The sequence below is a fragment of the Parasteatoda tepidariorum genome, chromosome 8, assembly GCF_982258835.1.
Source record: "Parasteatoda tepidariorum strain Cologne lab strain chromosome 8, Ptep-v5.0, whole genome shotgun sequence".
Lineage (NCBI taxonomy): Eukaryota > Metazoa > Arthropoda > Arachnida > Araneae > Theridiidae > Parasteatoda > Parasteatoda tepidariorum.
Window position 1 is genome coordinate 85579755 of NC_141762.1, and position 16526 is coordinate 85596280.

General features: G+C 26.8%; 1 protein-coding gene across 2 annotated transcripts in view; it reads left to right on the plus strand.

Annotated features, from left to right (window-relative positions):
- The window catches only part of LOC107451183 (nuclear distribution protein nudE-like 1-B), a 113091-nt gene that overhangs the window by 17329 nt on the left and 79236 nt on the right, over positions 1-16526 (plus strand). Inside the window, exon 1 of one of the 2 annotated variants that reach the window (XM_071181166.2) lies at positions 1582-1784. The exons of the other annotated variant lie outside the window; for it this stretch is intronic. The gene's annotated coding sequence lies outside the window, so the exon portion shown is untranslated. Of the gene's footprint in view, positions 1-1581; positions 1785-16526 lie in introns of those variants that run through there. 2 annotated transcript variants of the gene reach the window in all.

A 16526-nucleotide genomic window follows, 5' to 3' on the forward strand; every position in this document is an offset into this window, starting at 1 on the left:
ATATTTGTCGATTCTTGGATCAAATGCAGAAGGAGAAAGATCTTTCTCCAGATTGAAATTGATAAAAAATTATTTGCGTTCAACAATGAATCAAGATCGTTTGGCATCGCTCGCACTTATGTCTATTGAATACGACATTTTGCGTAGTTTGGAATTCGACAGCATAATACAAGATTTCGTTGAATCCAAAAATCGCAAAAAAGTAATATATTAGATCATAAGATTCTGCAAAATAATTTATTACCGAAAAATATTATATTTTTATTTGTATCTTCATAATTTTGTGCAAAATACACTTGTTGTTTTTAAAGCTAAATTATTTTTATCAACAAATTTTTTTCTCTCAAGTGTTTCGTAGGCCCCTGAATTTCGTAGGCCCTAGGCACGTGCCTAGTGTGCCTATAGGTTAATCCGGCCCTGGGTTAACCACTTCTAGGCTTATGTTTGAAACTATATTCACTTCTATTGTTAGTAACTAGGTCATTTGCAGTCGACTTTTCCAAATTTTAATTCATTAGAGAAAAAGCATTCTTTAATTTTTTACTCTTTATCGTAACTCAAAACAAAGACCGATAATGAAAGTTTTGTTAATGTAAACTGAACGTTTATTGCGAAATTATTAATTTTTCAAAATTATTTTAAATAAATATAATATGCAGAAGACTTTTGAAGACGAAAATATTGAAGTTTACTTTTTTTGTTTATAGATCTTTATACATGAATTATAAATAAGTAATAATGTGATGTTTGAATTTAGTTATAATAATAAATAAAATGAAAATTCTTTATTTTTCTTTATTATTATCTTGAGGAGCCAAAAATCGAAAAAAAAAATAAAAACTAAAATACTGGTCAGAAACTTCTGCACGCCGCTGTTTTTATCTTTTGCAATATTGTTTCTTAGATGTAGATTTTTCTAAATTTTATCAATGAATAAAAATATTAATTACCATTTGAATAATTTGAAAATCTTTTCAAATTAAAAATCATTTGAATAAAAATATAAATTATTTATTTTTTTATTTTTCTGAAAAAGTCTGCACTATTATCTTTAAGAAAGTGACACTATAAACAATTATACTAATATACTTAACATCTTCAATAATAGAATGCATTTAGATTCTGATATTTTGTTTTTGTAAATAATATTTCACGAATTTTATATTATTAAAAAGTTAAAAAAAAACTTTTATAAAAAGTTACGTCTTTAAAAAAAAAACTCTTTTTATGAAAAAATAAATTTTAAGAAATTGACATTTTACAATATTTATTATTTTCATAAATAAAATCCGCATTTCTTCTAATCCAGACGCATACTTAGTCGAGATCCTTAATATTTTATAAAATCGGCGCCAGTGTAAGGTGAAATGGTACATTCCTTTACCTCAAAAAGCATTCTTCTTTTTCACAACATAACAAAAAATGAAGGAAAGAATGTGTGAAAATAAACTCGGGAAGTAATGGAATTTCTTCCGTAGACAAGTCCTCTCTCCACCTACTCTTATTCCCGATGTCGTCATAAGAGAGCTATTTTGATAATCGAGGACCGGATGAAAATAAATAAAAAGCAAAAATCGTTTGCAAAGTTGTCGCTTCTTCAGTCTTATGGACAAAAGATGACCCAAGAATGGATTATTATTGTATTATTTTTCTTCTTCCTTTTTTTAACTGTCAAGTTCCCGTTTTCTCTTTGTACACCATAATGTCTGTCGTTCCCGAAGGCAATAAGTTCTCACACGGACAAAAAGGAATAGAAGTTGAAGTTCGATTGAGGGCGAGCAAAGGTTAATCCGTTTTCTTTTTATTTATTTATTTCAAAGTTCAGTATGAGAAAGTGGCAACAACCGGTCATATGTAAAATGGCGAAAGTATAAGAATGTCGTTTATTTCCTTTTCTCTTTATCGATGAAAAACAATTGATAAAGTATCTATAATTTCTACTGTCGCCGTAATTGTATGTAATTATTCCTGCCGTACTTGATTTGTGTGTTCTTACAAACTTTCTACAGTGAATTTAGTTCATGATTTATTTTATGAAGATAAGAACATGTTTAGAAATATTATTATTATCATCACCAGAATCTTTTAACCCTAATCGATTTAAAATTTTATTTCTGTCTGTAAACAGGAAATATTAAAAAGTGAAAACAGGAACAATGTATTTTTACGTGCGTTTTGTTGATCAAATTTAATTCTTTAGGTTTTATAAGTCAGTTTTATTTTGTTGGTTTTAAAAGCCCTGTTTTTTTTCATAATAATTATTTTAATGTTATAGAACGCTTTTTCAGACAGATCAATTGGTTGTGACGATTGTAATTTGCTTAAATTGTCAATCGAAATCGATTATCAAGCCTGATAACAATTTCTAAGATTTCGGTTATTTCCGTTTTTCGGTCTTAAACATTATTACTGTCATTTTTGACAAATATTCTAAAAAATATATATCAAAAGCTATGGTAACAGTAAATAAAATATTACCTAACTTCTGCTTATATTCTAGGATAAATATTGGGTTTTCTTTCTTGATTTAAAGAAAAAGTAATTATATCGCCTAAAAATGCAATAAATTTTTTGAGTTATTTCTTAAAGAAATTCGACACTTTTTCGTTTGATGCAGGTAAATTAATCTAATTTATCTATTTAATAAAATAACCGTTACCTAAAAAAATTAATGAAATTAAAAATAAAAAAGAACTAAAGCAGAAAAGAAAAGAACTTTGTAAAGGCGCTTTTGAAATGGATAAGTCCTTTTTAAAAATCTAAGAAAAAAAAAGTCAGAAAGAGCTGTTTAAATAAGAAAGTTCTTAATTCTTTTTTTCTTCTTTTTTCATATGAAATACAGGGTGTTTCGTAATAGGTATATCTCCGTTAAAGTGAAGTTAAAAAAATAAAATTTAAGAATTAAAAGCTTAAAGGTGTTTCTATTAGCCATCTTTCATTTTCATACGGCAATCAAATTGGCTTTGAAGCTTTTATTATCGCCTTAATTAATAGTGATTTGAAAAATTGATTCTCGATTTCTAATGTGTACATTTTTTAACTGTACTTTTTTTCCATGGATTTTAGCATTTTTTGTCCCAACTTACAAACTTTTACCAGAAAGTAAATTAACTTTAATGGGGGGAAAATTTTTTATACCGAAATCTTCGAAATGAATCTTTCTTTAATAAAAAAGTTCATTGAAAGTTAGACGACTAACATAATCAAACAGTTTCGTAAATCGTAAATGGCCCATTTTTAAAGAAGTCTAATAGTTTTCGAATTATAAATATTTTTAATTTAAAAAAATATTTAGGAGCAATTTTTTTCAGAAATTGTTAGTTGATATTTTTATTATTTGGATGACTAATTTTTAAAATGTTAACTTAAAACAAAAAAAGAAGAAGAAGAAAAGAGAAGTTCTAGTTTGCTCATAATTTACAGTACTTTTTACCGTAAAATTCATTTTTATAAAAACTACGGTGTAATATTTAACAGTTACAAACGGATTATACGGATGATGCATCGAAAATGCCGGTACTTAACACCATAATTTTTTACAGCGTATGTTTTCACAATATTGCTTTCCTGTTTGACGTCATATTATTCCTGAAATCTAGCTATCGTTTTTTTTTTAAATCAAAAATTTCTTTAACAGTTATCATACTTATTTTAACGTAATAGTTAAATTTAGCAAGAAAAGCTTCTTTCAGCTTTTGAGAGATTTATTAATCTTTTTTGAAGTCAAATCTTAAATTTTTTTTATATTTGCAAACAATTTTATATACATAAATACTTTTTTAATACAATTCTGAGAAACGAGAGCGTTTTTATTTTAAATAATCTATTTGTGAATCATGTATTTTCAACAAATCGAGAAAAAAAAAGTTTGTCTCGTCACTGAAGCCTTTCCAAGTATTTCTTCTTTGGCTTCTAGCGTAATCCTGCATAATTATAAACTATTAGGTTTAAGCTAGAATTGAATTAACTGGGTGAGAAACAAAAAAAAACTTTTATCTAAAACTTTTTATCTTTGAAGTGAAAATGGTAATTCATTAAAATGGTAATTCCCTGCACGGAATACTATAATTCAGTTGAAACCTTACACAGAATATCAAGTCTGTAAAACCTAGTGTTTTCATTAACCAGGGAGAAAGTGAGATCATTGCCCCCAATAAAGTTACGAAATCTCGAAAGTTTTAGCAAAATTTTTTTAATACTTAATTAGAAATGTTTATTTTCATATTTTTGTTTAAGTATTTCGAGCATTTTTTGTTTATGTGCTTCTAAAAAATAATAAAAATTTTTATTACTCTGCATTGAAGGTAGAAATAAACTATCTCCAAAGTTTTAGTGCAACTTAAAATGAGGAAAAAATATGTACATTTTACATACATTATTATGTACATTTACTGTCTCTTTCCCTATAATTTTTACAATTACCCTATTGCTTACGGCTGGTATAACATGTGGACCACATGTAATGGTACAACATCTGTAATCAAAAGGTTAAAAAAAAGTTTAGGTAAAACTATGAAATATTGGAGCAATGTTGTTACATATCTGCTGCCTTCGATGCAAAGCAGCAGTTTATTAAAATAGCGTACAGAGCTATACATCCAAAATGGTTTTAAGAAATTGATTGCAAATTACAAATAATAAACGGAAAAATTGGTTTTTATAGCCAAAAGAGGAAACGATGTTCAGCCCATCTCAATAAAGAAAACTATAATCGGGTTTATTGAGCTATTTTTGAAGGGTGGAAAACAAGCTATATAGCGTTAAAATAATAAGAAGATTTGACAATCTACTATGGATATATGAATTAATATTTTTTACCAACCTTTTTAATTAAAAATTTTTCGCTACATAAAAATATTTCGGTAATTATTTACATTTAGCATGGATTGCATTTAACGTCAAATTTTTTTTTTACATTCTAAACTAACATTAATGCTTTACAAAAAAACTGTTATTTAATTTTAAAAAATGAAGTTTGAATATTACTGAAGGAGTAGAACGTAAAATATAGCCTAATTGGAAAAGTTGCTTGTATAGGCTTTTATGTATGTATTTCATAATAACTTGAAGTTGAAATTCCCTTACGTTAAGTGTGAAATTTACAGTACAAAGTATTGTAATTATAATAAGATACTAACTAAAATGCACTAGACGTTTGATTCTAGTGCTCATAAATTTCAACAGAAAATGTAAAATTAGTCAAATAATAAAAAATATTTTCAATTGAAAACATAAATTATTTATTAACATAAGAATGAAACAAAAGCACTAGTAATTCTACATAAAAAACTAAAATTGTAAGAATAAAAAGTTAAATTTCATGACATGTATTAAATTATATAGTTGAAAGTAATGTAACTCTAGCGTTTCATTGTACTTATAGCCCCTAAATTTTAAAACCGGGATTTAATTATAGTTTCATATACCAAGTGTGTAAAATTTTAGTTAAAATGGAATTCTATGCTTCGCTGTAAACATTGCAGTCTTAATAAAACTAGGAATTTTTTATACAGATTTTTTCAATTAATAAATCTTAAATCACATCCAGATGTTTGGAGCACGCAAACATGCTTTTAATCGAGAACAAATGCGTGAATATCCAGAATGGACCATACGAAGGTGAAAGTGGTGATATCGGCAAGAAATCAAAATAAAGAAGGAGTTCTCGAAGGCATGAGTTAGATTTTCTTGTTTTTTAATTTGGCCAGCAAATTATTTCTAACATAAGTTAAACTTAGTGATTAATTTGTATAAACATTTCGCACAATGCAGTAGCCCCCATCCCCCCAAGCTCTTGAACGCATTCACCCCCCCCCCCAAAAAAAAAATTTGCTAACTTCCCCCTTCCATGTTAGCTTGTTCGAAATAGTGCTACGTTGTTCTTTTATTTATATACTTAAAAAAAATTCTCTCGTGTAAATTCCCCCCCCCAAACTATTCGTTTCATTTAGTGTAAAAATCCCCCCCAAGCTTTAAGTGGGCGCATCTTGCGCCCACCTTCCCCCCTGATGGGAGCCCCTGGCACAGTGAAGAAATAATACAAAATTTTAATTGCAATCGTGAAAATTTTTTACACTTTCTACTGGTTGTTATAAGAATTTTAGTTTACTTATTTTTAAAAATGGAGAAATTAGAGAGAATTGTGCAAATAAAAAAGTTAGATTTAATGCAGTGGTGCGAGTTGTTTTAATTTGAAGAAATAATAAAAACTTGAAAATATGTTTGCATTAATTCATAATTATTAGACAATTGTAAAAAAAAATTATAATTTGTTTTTTTTATTCCGATTTTTATAATAATAATATTATGATTAGAAAAAAATAATGTAATGAGCTTTGATTTAAAACAAATAAATTTATAAAGCAATTTGAAATTACTTCAATATTGTTCAAAACTTTATTATAAGGAAACCAAAATGCCTAAATTTAAAAGATATGTTTAATAGAATTTAAAATATATGTTAGATAGAACACCTCTCTCTAACTTATTTCTTCTATCGATTCACGCATTAATTCTAGCAAAATTGCTTATTTTTTAAATTCCAGTTATCATAATAATCACATCATTGGAAAAAAGAAAACATAATATAATAAGCTTTGATAGAAAAGAAAATTATAAAGCTGTTTGAAATTATTTTAACATTGTTCAAAATTTTATTATAAGGAAATCAAAATGTCTAAATTTAAAAGATATGTCAGAAAGAACACATCTCTCTAACTTACTTCTTCTATAAATTCACGCATTAATTCTAGCAAAATAGCTTATTTTTTAAATTCCAGTAATCATAATAATCCCATCATTAGAAAAAGAAAACGGAAACATAATATAATAAGCTTTGATAGGGAAAAAAATGTATAAAGCTGTTTGAAATTATTTTATTATAGTTCAAAAAATTTTTAAAAGTCAATCAAAATGTTTAAGTTTAAAAGATATGTCAGATAGAATACATCTCTATAACTTACTTCTATAGATTCACGCATTAATTCAATCAAAACTGTTTATTGTCTTGATGCAACTCAATGTAACAATTGAATTAAGACGTTTCCAATTGACAGTATTTCCTAACAAATTAAGAATTAACCTGGAAAATAAGCATTCTCAATTAGACAATCATCAATAAAATTAAGCTACACACGCCTATTCAATTTGAAAAAGTGTGTCTTCAAAATTGTCAAAACACAATTGTTTCAACAGAGCGTGAAAATAATAGCTCATTGTTTTCTTTTGTTTAGTTTCTGAGGAAATACATAAAATGCTTCTCAAGAAATGTCTGCTAAGTACTTAAGGTCAGTTTTTTGAGAAAACTGATCGCTAACAGCGATTCGCGTACCTCATTGGCTTGAGATGATTAAGAACAAGTAGTTTAGAGTTCGGAAATGCTTCATGAATTTAATTTGTGAAGGTAACGCTTCAAAATGTTAATTAACGAATTAGATTTTGATTGATATTCCATTCTAAAATTCGTATCGGTCTAAACTTGGAATTTATATTAATTTTTGTTAGTATTGTTAGCGTGTTATAGGGAAAAAATTAAAAGTTGAGTTAAAAATTTAAAATATTTATTAAAAATTCCATCTAATGATTTAACTTGATTAAATTACAAATTCAACTAGCCCAATACTTAATATTTTCAACCAAAAACTATACTTGTCCGCACTTTTGACATGAGAATTTTCTTTAGTATTTAAAACTGAAGTGAATTTTAATATTTAAATAGTAGTAATTTTAATATAATATGTCTATGCTTTACCATTTTATTTTTATTAAATAAATTAGATTTCCAATGATTTCGATACCACTAATAATAATCAGTTTAAAGAAGTGTTTAAGACCTAATAATAATACAATGAAACTTATAACTGTCTGAAAAAGTGAAACAAATAGAAATTGCCTTAATCTTAATTGTTATTTCATTACCACTTTACACTGAAGTGCAATTTAATTAGGAATGCAAATTGCGTAACGCTACGCCTCATTTATACGATCGCTCAAAAAAAAAAAAAAAAAAAACACAAATTACTTTACAATGAACCTCTCTAAACAATTCCGTACTTTGTATTCTGAGATACCCATTCATTAGTTCCCTTTAGCATTCTGATATTAATTTTTTTTTCAAACAAAAACTTTAGTTAATCATTATAATTCTAGATTTAACTTCTGTCTCATTAACGAATTAGTTTTCATAAGCATTTTACAATAAAGACCGTGACAATTCTTTGAGTTCAGATAATCCAATTTGAAATGCAATAAATCGTAACAAATAGCGTTTTTAAGGAATGGATCTGTTAGCTTTAATTGATTTCTTTGTTACACAAGGAAATAATTCTAATTGTTTCCAATAAAAAAATTGGAATATATTTGCTTTCGAACGATGGAAGCTATTAACTAGTAATGCAGTTATAGAAATCATGAATACAATGAGAAGAACCAGGCCATCTTGGACATTCATAATAGTTAAATAATGAATTTTAAAAATAATTGTATACGATATTGAAAATAAATATAAACTTGAACAATGCACACAATACACGTAATGCAAAAAAAGTTTCTGAAAATAAATTACGTTTTTTAAAATGTTTTCTTGCAATGAGTTAAAACTTCTGCCTTTAGCACAAATTGCCAATTAGAAAATTAATAAAACCACTAATTCATACTTTAATAAGGCAACTAGGAAATTTTTTAGTTATTTTTTGCGTATTATTAATTCTGTATCTATTGGGTAGCATTTTATTTTATTGCTATCTTTTAAATTAAAATTTCGTAATTAAATATGTAAATTATTCTTAAGATATTTAATTACTGACTAAATTCATTGTTTTTTTTTCTTTTTTAAGTAGTATTTTAAACAGAAATTTACAAACTTATACGGTAAATCTTCTTAGAAAACTGAAGTAAGTGTTGTCCAGCTCTGAGAAATGAGAACGCGGAATTTGCTAAAAAAATGAATTCAGTTAAATTTGTTGAAATTAAATTTGTTAAAAATTACGTTTGTTAAAAATTAATTGTTAAAAATGAAAAATAAACTTGTTAAAAACAAAATTTCCTAACTATTTTTTAAAATTCGATTTTTAAAATTTTCCATTTTAAGTTTCCAAACATCCATTTCATTGTATGCATACAAAAATGGTTTAATAATAATAATTTTAATAGACTTGTTATTCGTTATTCAAAACCACAATTTAAATAGCTGTCAAAAGTTACTTTTTTCCTTTTCGAAACTGAATTGTTCGTTGAAACCGTTGAGCGTTCGTCTTCCAGATGGAAAATTGCAGATGTTGTTATTATATAACACTAACAGAACCTTAATAATTCCAGTGAAGATTTTTTTTAACTTTGCGCCAGTCAACACCGGTTGCAATCATTGCGACAGATGTAATTGCCATCTGAAGAAAAAAGAATTTTATAAAAGATGCAACGCAACGGTTAGAAATGATTCAATGAAAAAAAAATACGTCTGTTCAACAAAAGAAAGTTTAATTGACATCATCCAAAAGTTCTTTTTACTACTGCTAGTTAATATAGTCAGTCTGAGTACTGTTATTAATATTTAAGCTAAAATTATTTCAACTAACAAAGGAAAACAGCTTTAATTGCCACAATTAAAATCTTAATTTTGAAATTGGGCTAGACAAATTACCATGAACAATTTTGATGCAATATGCAAAAAGAATAAAATAAAGAGAAAAAGATGCCATTTTTTTATTTTAGTAAAATTATATTTATTTAACTTGCGTTTTTGAAATGTAGTAAATTCTAGTTCTAATAAGAACACCGTGTAGTGTAAATTTTCTTTTTACGCAATTGCCTGTAAATTTCATAAGTAAATTTTTGCTATTCAGTTTATTAGTAATGTAATCACCTGTATTAAACTTTGTGACCTAAAAAATTATTTCTATCATTGTTTTTAATTGATTATTAACGTAATATATACTACATGTATATTAGTTTATAAGTGATATAATCGTCTGCATCAACCTTTGTAACCTAAAAAAATTATTACCATTACTACTTTTAATTAATTATTAACTTAATGTATATAATATGTAACTAATCAAATATTATAATTATGAAGACAAATAAATGCACTGATCAATAACTTTTGTATAATTTTAAGGATATATTCATAATTTCTTTAGTTTGAAACATTTATTTTGTAATTTAAATAAGTTATGTTTTATTTTATTGAAATAAAATTTGATTGAGGCTAAATATAAATTTAAAATATGTAAAATAAAGATTTAATAAAAAATGAAATACATATTTTATATATTTTTTTTTGCTGTCACAGTTGATTTGTAGGTAGGTAAAAACACCTAAAAGATAATGCGATCTAATATGCCACCTTATTGAATTTTAAAAAAAATATTCTTTGAGTTTTTCCCAGTGTCGTGAAATATCGATATTTTTCTAAAAATCATGATAAAGATATTTTAAACTTTATCCTCAAGTACCATAACTTTTTTTGAATTTTGCATACATAATAATTATCGCGACAATTATCAATACAGAGATGATATCGCGATAATTATCAATAAGAATATTAAACATAATATTATCGTGAATATTGAAAAATTTTATTTTGTAAATAGAAATAGCAACCTATTTAGAAATAATCTAAATTAGTTCAGCTAAAGAAATATTGCTATATATCATGAAATATATGCAGCTTCTGGCGATATATCGTGATTATTATTTACAACTATAATATACCAAATACGGTCTGCTTACGATAATATCGCGAATATTAACAAAAAATATTCAATTCCTTAATATCATGATCACTATCGACAATCGTTAATTTTAAATACGATATTATCGCGAGAATTATCGATAACGATAGTTATCGAATATAATGTTATCGTGGTTGTTGGTAAACATGCTATGAGTAACGAAGACATTGACTATTGTAAAAATAATGTTAGTTCAATTAGTGGATATCGTGACAAATTGTAAAATATCGATACTTCCTGACAATAAATTTCGATATTAATATTTCTATAGCGTTAAAAAACCGTGAATTTTAGATACAATATTGCAAGAATTATTGATAACGATAGTTATCGAAAACAATATTTTATATGCATATATTTTATTTTTTGAATTTAAAGAGAAATTGTTTTCTTTCCTCATTTATAATAATTTATTTCTGAAATAGTTATCAAAATTGTTAAAGCTTAAGCTTTGTAATAACAAAACTTAAGCTTTGTGTTGAAAACAAACACAAACCAAACCAAAAAACAAACACAAACCAAAACAACCAAAAAGAAAAAATAGAAGCATTAAGTTTATACAAAACTAATAAAAAAATTCATTTATGAGAAAGAGGTAATTTATGTTTTTTAAAAACCAGATCTTATAAAATTGGATTAGAAACGAAAAAGACTTTTCGGTTTTCAAAATAACAGTAATATGCGCTTTTCATAAAGGAAATTTTAACATTTATTACGATCTGTTAAGTGGGTTTATGATATTTCATTTCCTAGTTATAGTCTTAAAAGAATTAGAATATGTATCTTAACAACTCAATTCATCATAATGATGATTTACTGGTCAAGAAGAATAAGGGGAAAGGTAATTACGCAAAACAGGAAACTTTCTGTAGAGATTTTAATCAGGTCATTGGAAAAAAAAGAGACGCTTTTGAGATAATAAGTTTGAGATTAATAGTTGTTTACTGTATACAATACTTCCAACAGAGAAGTCTGATTTATTCCCGCTAAAACCTTCAAAATGTTAAATGCAATAAACAGATAATAGTGATTTCTATCTTTAAAATCTTTTCACAGCTTTGTACAAAAGATAGACTGAAGATTACTATACATGTTTTTCGTAATTATGTATGTTTTTAAATTGGCATATTTCGGAAATTTTGAATGCTGTGGGAAATAGGTTAGAAAAATGGGCTACAGTAAACCACTATATGAGCAATTCTACAAATAAACGCCAATTAGGCGGCCAAAAAAAAAATAAAAAATTTTTGAGGGGGCACACTATTTCTAAATGAATTTTCTTCTTTTTTACACCCTAAAAAAGCAGGAAAAAATCGTGAACATGGATTTTTTTCTTTGTGACATACTTTAAATGCGACATACTCTTTCTGACATACTCAGATAAATCTGAGCCATTTATTCAGATAAAACGATTTTTACATAAATATAATATTATTAGAATGTCTTTCTAACATGTATTTATAGAGATTTCGTACTATAAGATTATATTTTAGTATAAAAAACAAAAATAAAAAAATTTAATCAAAGTTCCTAAATTGAAAAACTCGGGAAAAATTTAAAATTGGTATTTTGTCATTTAAAGTATGTCACAAAGAAAAAATTTCATGTTTAATATTTTTTCTTGCTTTTTTAGGGTGCAAAAAAGAAGAAAATTCATGTAGAAATAGCATGCCTCCCCCCCCCAAAAAAAAACATTTAATTTTTGTTTGGCCGCCTAATTTGCGTTTATTTGTAGAATTGCTCATATCGTCGCCTTGAAACTAACCGTAGTAAATCGAAAAATGAGATATTTGGGTCATTTTGAGTAAAAAAAAAATCACCCTTTTAGAGAAACAAAGTGTTATCTTCATAGTTCCATAAAATTAATTTAGAGAGCAGATCGTTATCGCATTGACGCGATTAGCATTAGCGCGGAAAGTTAAAAAATTGTTCTCCTGAAAAACTTGCTTTTTTGAGTTACCACGGTTTAGTTTCAAAGCGACGATATGAGCAATTCTACAAATAAACGCCAATTTTTATACTAAAATATAATATTATAGTATGAAATCTCTATAAATACATTTTAGAGAGTATAATAATATTATATTTATGTAAAAATCGTTTTATCTGAATAAATGGCTCAGATTTATTTGAGTATGTCAGAAAGAGTATGTCACATTTAAAGTATGTCACAAAGAAAAAGTTTCATGTTCACGATTTTTTCTTGCCATTTTAGGGTGTAAAAAAGAAGAAAATTCATGTAGAAATAGTGTGCCCCCCAAAATTTTTTAAATTTTTTTTGGCCGCCTAATTGGCGTTTACTTGTAGAATTGCTCATATATGCGCCTGTCTGACATATATGACGGCTTGTAAATAAATGGACAAATATTTTTGACTTGGCATATTATATTGCTGAAATTTTCTATGCGGTATCAAATGGGTTAATGCTGCCAGTTTCTTTAAATCTGTTACAGTTATCCATATACAGTCCCCTGGCCAAATTATTAGACGCACTGTAAGATTCCATGTAAAACCTTACTTATTAGATGATGCTATACAGCTTAATTATTTTTACGTGACTGAAACTGGTTTGCACTTGTTTGAGTTCGTGTATCAATTGGTTAACATAATAATGCAATTCGTTAAAAATAAATACAAATAGGAGGAATATAAAAAATCTGATTAAAAGATATTACATGTATGTTTAAATATAAAAGTATTGCATATAAACTCGTGCAAAACATGTAATTATTAAAAAACTACTATGCTTCTAATAACTATAACGATTATAATTTACTAATATAATACCTTATACAATAAATATTCTATATTTATATAATATATCGTCTAATTTATCCAATCGTCGAATTTATATTATGTAGCGTATAATTTAATCAATTGATACACGAATGTAAACAAGTCCAAACCGGTTTCAGTCACGTGAAAACAATAAAGCTGTATAGTATCATCTGATGATTAAGATTTTACTTTCTTATAGTGCGTTTAATAATTTGGCCGGGTACTGAATATACTACTATCATACGCAAATAAGTCAAAGTACTTATGTTTTTGATTTGGCATATTGCGAAAATTTTTAATGCAGTATGAAATGGGTTAGAACAGCATAGTTTCTTAAAATGTGCCATTGTGAGCCACGAAATATAAGTATGCACCCGTCTGACATGAATCAACGTATAAATAAAAGGGCGAATGTGTTTGAATTGATATATTGTGGAGATTTTCTATGCAATATGAAATGAGTTAGTACTGCCAGTTTCTTAAAATGTGCTACAGTAAGCTCCTATCATACGCAAATCGACGTATAAAGAAAAGAATATATGTTTATGAATTGACATAATTTTCATTGAAGTGTGAAATTGGTTAGAACTGCTTACTTAGTTTCTTTATATGCTACTTCTTAATAGGACATGTTAATGAAAAGACTCATAATCGAAATTTCAATCAATAAGTCGTTCGATTACAAGCTTGATCTGCGGGGTTTTTTTTAGGAAAATTGCTCATATATGCGGCGTTGCAATAATATTCCGACGTATTTGTTAAATATGTCGGAAATATTATTGTTACCCCACATGTTTTTGAAGTTTTTTTAAAATGATCTTTATTTTTTCTTTTCCTTTCATTTATAGGCTTAGCTAAAACGACGCATAAATGGAAAAGACTCATAATCGAAATTTCAATCAATAATTCGTTCCATTACAAGCTTGATCTGTGGGTTTTTTTGAAATTAAAATTGCTCATATATGTGGTACTGCAATAATATTTAGACGTATTTATTAAATACGTCGGAAATATTATTAATGTTTTTGAATTTTTTTTAAAAATGATCTTTATTTTTCCTTTTCTTTCATTTATAGGCTTAGCGTAAAACGATGCATAAATGAATGGACGCGTGTTCGAAATTTTTATGAACAAACTGTATTGTAACAAATACGATTCTTCTATTAAAATTTATGCATAATTAATTGTTTGAAATTTTTTAAAAGAGTGTTAATGTGTCTTTGCAATTCATTTGTATTGAAAACAAAATCTTGAGTAAAAAACTAATTATTTATCAAAAAAAAAAGCAGAAAAATTATATTTTTATTTCTGTAACTTCGTTGCTAAAATATCGCTTTCGTTGTTGTATGATGTTCTATTTGTCTGTAACAGGGGAGGTAAGGTAATAGCACACAGCCGATGTTTCGCGTCCTATAAACGAAGCTCATTATCGTTACAATTTATACCAATAACTATGACGAAACGACGTTGGTGCTTTGCCGCATTTATATTTTAAGTTTTCAATATTTTTATCTAATAACTAAATTTATCACTATAGAATGTAGTTTACGTTAACAAAGAACGTCAACCCTTTTATTATTATTTTGTATTTCAAACGAAGACTAAATGAAAGGAAGGTAAATAGGATTCCTTTAGACCAGTGTTTCTTAACCTTTTTGATATAATGGACCCCTTTTAAAAATGTTTAGGAAGTCACGGACGACCCCCCTGTGAAAAAAGTAATTGCAAAAAGCATCAATTATTAGAAAACATTTAATTTTATTATTTTAATAGTATACAAAATTTTTTAAATTAAAATTTTTAATGTGAAGGTTGCTGCTGCTTTTCCTTATTTAATAAATTTAATTGGGGGATGGTTTTCGACAAATCAACGTGTACATCATGTTCAACATTCAATCGATTTCGATGTTATATTTGTATTGTCACAAGTGTGAAAAAGTCCCGCTTCGCATGTGTTATATTCTTATTGTCACAGTCCCGCTTCGCAAAGACTGTAGCAAACGGAATTATAGCTGCCCTAGTTCGCTTTACAAGCAATGGGTAGGCTTCCAAACGTTTTAAAAATTAGGAGTAGTCAGCGGACCCCCAAAATATAACTCATGGACCCCTTAGGGGTTCATGAATCACAGGTTAAGAAACTCTGCTTTAGACTAACAAACTTCAAAAATTTTTAATGATGTCTCATTCTAATATTGTTGTTTACGTTATTATTATGTAGTAATTGATTAATAAAATTAGTTGTAGTGATAAAATAATTGCCATAGGTTTTAAAGCGTTTGTTTTCAATGCTAAGATTACGTAATATTTTTATATATTTTTTTACTTTTTAATGTTACTCTAATCTTGTAGAGTAAAATATTTATTCACTGAAAAAAAATGACGTGCCAAATTTTAAACACTATTTTTTTTAAACTAAAATATTGAATTTACTTACAGTATATCATTTAAGCACGTATTCAAATATACTTTGTTTTAGAAATTATAAATATTCTCATTTATTTTTTTAAAAAAAAGTAGTATACTTCAGTGCAAAGATATTGTATAATACCAGGGGTCTGTTTAGAAGAAATTTTGTGAAGAAACCCTTCACAAAATATCTTTTCATTAAAACGAACCCTTCACAAAATATCTTTTCATAAAAACGGACTCTTCACAAAATATTTTAACTTAAAAACGGACCCTTCACAAAATAATTTATCTTTTAATCGGACCCTTCACAAATTTATTTATCTTCATTATTGTTTTGTTAATCGAATAAACCCTTCCCGGGGGCGGCGGGAGAAGAAAGACAGATATAAACGAATTAAGTTTTGTCTTCAGCAGACGCCTCTTCCTTAATTCGTTAGAAATGAATATTCTGCGTTCAGCAGTATGGGCTAAATACCAAATATTTGTATGTTGCATCTCTGATTTAGTGGCAGCAATTGCTGTTTATCTTTTCAAATTTAAATTTTTTTAAATTATAATTGTACAGTGTTGAGCATAATCTTGTATTTCTTAACAATTTAAACACTCCTT